The sequence below is a fragment of the Triticum urartu genome, chromosome 7A (genome assembly GCF_056163025.1).
Source record: "Triticum urartu cultivar PI428250 chromosome 7A, HENAU_Tu73, whole genome shotgun sequence".
NCBI lineage: Eukaryota > Viridiplantae > Streptophyta > Magnoliopsida > Poales > Poaceae > Triticum > Triticum urartu.
This window is the reverse complement of record NC_141879.1, coordinates 659,066,387-659,071,609: the sequence shown is the minus strand read 5'-3', so window position 1 is coordinate 659,071,609 and position 5,223 is coordinate 659,066,387.

Genomic DNA, 5,223 nt, shown 5'->3' with positions numbered 1-5,223 from the left:
AAGGGACCGCCGTGAATGAGCCTGCAGATGACGCTGAAGCAGATGAAGCGCCTGCAGCACCGAAGCCAAAGAAGCTGAAGCAGCCAAAAGCTTCAAAGCCTGCCTCTGCACCAAAAATCTCACGGGCGAAGCCACTGGCCACTGCACCTCCTGAAGACAGTGTGCAGTCTGAAGATTTGTCACGCATCTCCAAGCCCCAGAAGGTCAAGATGCCTCTGCCACACACCGTCCAAGAACTGACAGCTGCTGCCATTCTGCGAAACGATGCCATTGATCTGTCCAGTGATGAAGATCTTGCAGATGACGCTCTTGAGCAACTCATCAAGAGCAAAGAAGAAGCAGAAATCTTCAATGATCTGCCTCTCTTTGACGTGACAATCATCCACAACTTCATTGATGAGTGGTTTGACACGCCCAACATCAGCTTCGAAGATCTGCAACTACCCATTGGCCTTAGTGTCGCCTTCCATGGCGCCATTGCTTCAGAGCTAGATCTCGCTCAGCGCATCATCGAACTGAAGCAAAAGATTGACTATGAAAAGGCTCAGTTCAAGAAGCATATGGCCAAGCTCAGTGTACAAGAGGTGAAAAACTTTAAGATTATGCTGCACGAGCTCAAAGAAGCCTTTCTCAAGAAATGCGCAGAAGCTCAGGGTTCTTGGGAGCGCATGAAGAGCCTGGCTGACAAGTGTGTGCAAGGCTACAACGAGGCTAAGAAGCGCAAGGCCCTTGGGCGTCCGGGCATTGATCCCAGGATGGCTGCTAAGCAGAAGAAGAAGCCCACTGTGGCCGAACCCAACGCACCAAGGCAGGAAGCAGATCCCATTGTCTTCGCAACTAGCATGACTGGCTCGAAGCCAAAGGCCCGGTCAACCGCTTCAGAGCTAAAGAAAACAAGGACTGCTGAGGCTGAAGCCAGAAAGAGGAAAAATCCTGAAGCCTCTGCTACTGCTCCCTCCAAGAAGAAGCGGAAGACCAAGAAGGAACGGGCTGCTCCCACAGAGCCCTTAATTGTTGAACCCATCTCCATGGTTCTCCCTGACGCTGAACCTCAAGAACGTCAACTGACTGTCCATGAGCCTGCTTTCACAGAGGCTCATGACGCTGAAGACTTTCCAGCAGCTGATCCCATCGCTGTTGAAGACATTGGTCACCATGACCATGTTGAAGATGATGCAGTTCTTCCTCAGCTCGAGCACCAACAGGTATCATCGCCTGTGCTAACGCACAGCGAGCTCATCAGCATTGGTCGTCCTTTGATGCCAATTGCTCAAGATGCATCATGGGCTGATCGCCCACAAGCACAAGAGGAAGAAGACTTTGAGGCCCAGCCAACTCCAACTCCACAGGCGTCGCCAGCGTTACGCAGGCTTCGCAAAGGACCAAGGCCTCCAGTCTCTGAGTCTGAAGCTAAAGCTGCTGAAGACATTCTGGCTGCATCAGCCGATGAAGAATAAACCCCAAAAGCTGCTACTCCCCTGTCCCACCAAGAAGCTGTTCTCGAGGAGAACATGACTGTGACTGACCCTCCATCTCGTCAAGTGGAGGTTGAAAATCTTGAGGCTGCCACCACCAACACCAATGAAGCCACTGACGCTGTCATGGCTGAAGCTAATGTGGAGCCTTCACCAACCTAAGCACCAGAAGTTAGCGAAGCCACTGATCCCACTGCTTCTGTTCCTGCGCCTGCTGCTGGTCCTCAGTTCGACTATCATGTTGAGCATAGGCCTCAGGTATAGAAGCCAATCCCAAGATTGCCCAGGTTTCCAGGTCCTGCATCAGCACCTGGATCCTTTAATGTCAATGGCTTCAGAGCAGACAACACTTTCTTCAATAGCTCCAGGAACCCCTACTCAAGGGAAAGAATATCATCTGATTGGTTCTGGAGCTATCCGCAGCGAAGCTATTACTCCTGCATTCTATACAATCAAGGTCGCATCTTCCCACATAAGCGTCTTGACATTGAAGCAATAGCTGGTCTGCCCTGTCTGGAAGAAGCTCTGGATTGCTTCAAAGAGGTTGGACTGCTGCCGTTCGTCACCGACCAAGAGCATTGGAATGAAGAGTTGCTGCTCCAATTCTATGCCACACTTCACATCCGCGGATACAACAGAGATCCGAAGACTTGGGGTCCTGGAGTGGATGACAGGAAACGTTCATCACGAAGCCAAAGCCTTTGACATCACTGAGCTCACTGGTCTACCCACTCCTGGTGATCTCTACGAAACTGGCTGTCAGCTTCATAGTGAAGCCGTGGAGAGCATCTTTCAGAAGCCTGAACCTAATATGAGTCAGATGCTCAGTATGATGAAGCCATTGCCCCAAGATGCTGCGTATCCCAAGGAGTTCCTTGTTGAAGACCTTGAGTATCTGCCAAGGACTATTTATCATATCATAAGGCAAACTCTCTGGCCCATCAAAGGACATTCTCCACATGCCAAGCTGGAAGGTGCAATGAAGACCTTGGTCTTCTATATTCTTCATGGCAAATGCTTCAATGCACAGGACTTCTTCATCCGCCAACTTGCTGCATCAGGCTCTGATCTTTTTGCCTTGAAGTTCTACGCTCCATGGATAATGCGGCTGATCAAACTTCACTCCGCTATCTCATATCAGCCATCTGCTCGCAATCATTGGATCTTTCTTCCTGATGTGGATATGTCTATTGAAGCCATTTATCCTGAGCCTGCCAAGGAACCTTTAAGTCTTCAGAATGCAGAGCATCCAAGTTTTTCTCAGAACATTGAAGGAGTTGAAGCAGTCACTCGTGTGTATCCTTTGGCTGGCACTACACGTGCACCGCATCCTGCTCTCACTGAAGCCACCGATAACACAACTGCCCAACGATCCAAGAAGCGCACTCGTGTTCTTAATGACCGAGAGCTTCTGGTGGCTCTTTATCAGAAATAGGATAGGCATCATGACTGGCTGAAGCGCCAAATGCAAAGCCTCTTGGTGGATGTCAACCGCATTCGCAATCTTGCCACCAAGAATGCTTTTGTTGCCCATGAAACCTCTCGACGCACATGGAAAGGGCTGACGCTGATGTGCTCTGAAGATGATCTTCAAGAGGATGGCTTCTCTAAATGCTTCAAGTTTGACTCCACACCTCCTCGAAGGGCAGTGCTGCGACGAACTCCATCTCTTGAAGACTCTAAGTTCTCTTCCTCTGCTGCAACTGTGAATGCCAGAGTGATCGACGATGAAGACGATGCTACTTCACTGCCACCTCCTTCAGCACGCTTCGACACTGCTCCAAGTTCTTCTGCACCGCCAAACACCACCAACGACCCTGCTGCTTCACCTACTCTTCATGTGAACGAGTAGATGCTCTATGTCTTCAAACCTTTTTGGTCCTTACTGACAAAAGGGGGAGAAGCATATGAGTTTGATAGTCTTCAAGCGGGTCCATATAGGCGGGTGCTTTATATTTTGCTTCGTGTTTAGAACTCTCGTTTTGATACATTTGGTTCTTTGAGTTGTAACACTTAAACTCGATGGTCGTCTGCTACTTATTTGCCACTTTGTGATGCGATGATAAATTCCGCATGTGCGACGATAAATTCCGCACTTAGATCATTTTGCAGACGTCCATTTTCCATTATGCATGTCATTATCTTCACATACCTTCACATGCATAGTGGATTATCATCATAAGTTGAAGAGGATCTCCACAAGCACAACCTGCCATGTGCATTTGCATTCCAAAAGCAAATTACTTATATGCACATCTTCAGGGGGAGCCCTTGCAACTTATGAAGACAATTCCTTATCATTTACAATTTCGCATATTATATTCCCCGTTGAAAACTTCAACTAGTTTGTCATCAATCACCAAAAAGGGGGAGATTGTAAGTGCATCTAGTGCCACCCCTGGTTGGTTTTGGAGTATTGACGACAAACCTAGTTGAGGGACTAATGTGTTTGTGAGAATTGCAGGATAACACAGGTAGAAGTCCCTCATTGGTTCGGTTTTCCTACCAGAGATGACCCCTAAAAATGTATGAAGACATTGATGTCAAAGGTGGTATATGAAGATATTCACATTGAAGACTATGACAAGAGAAGACATCGATGAAGCCTATGGAGCTCGAAGACTTAGATCTTTTGTAGTTCTTTTTCTTCTTTGTTGAGTCATAGGAACCACCGTACTGTTAAGTGGGGTCCAAGTGAACCAGTCAGAATGACTGAAGTGATGCTTAACCAAAACCTATGTCTTCGAGTGAAGACTATGAGAGTGAAGCTTGTCCAGAGTCGGACAAGTCAGCTTTGCTTGTAGCCAAGTAAAGCTACCGCGTGAGTTTGAAATCTGACCGTTGGAACACATGTTAGTTCCTTAGTGACCCAGGGTCATTTCGGACAAATCAGGTCGGGTTGCCTAGTGGCTATAAATAGCCCACCCCCTACAACCATAAACGGTTGGCTGCTCAGAGTTAGAGTACGGCTTTTGTCGTTTGAGAGCAACCCACCTCGAAGCCTTTGAGAGAGAATTCCTTGCGAGGATAAAGCCCTAACCACCCAGAGCCAAAGAGTGTTAGGCATCACTTAAGTTTTCTTGTCTGTGTGATCTGAAGACTTATTACACTTGAGGACTGTGAATCCTCCAGCCGGTTAGGCGTCGCGTTCTGAGCATCCAAGAGTCATTGTGGATCGCCGGTGAACGAAGTCTGTGAAGGTTTGGGAGTCTACCTTGAAGACTTACCAGAGTGATTGGGCGAGGTCTGTGTGACCTTAGCTCAAGGGGAATACGGTGAGGACTGGGTGTCCTGAGCTGCGTGTTCAGGACTGGGTGTCCGGGACTGTGTGTCCTCAGGTTTAAATACCTAGCCGCCCCAACCAGACGTACAGTTGTCACAGCAACTGGAACTGGTCCAACAAATCATTGTCTTCAACGAGTCACTGGTTTCATCCTTCCCTTCCCTTTACTTACTGTTACTCCTTGTGAAGTCATTGTATGATTGCTCTATCTTTTGTCTTCACTGAGTGACTGCGTGTTCTGTTTGGCTTCGTAATATCTTCCTACCTGATCCTTACTACATTGCTGCTATTAGTCATTGTGCTTTCACTCCATTGAATACTTGACTATGGTTTGCCTAGTGTAGTCTACCTTCCGCTGCATGGTAATAGGTTTATTTCTATTGTTTGTCTTCGAAACTTCCACATTTTGAAGACTTTCATAAAAATCGCCTATTCACCCCCCCCCCTCTAGTCGATATAACACAC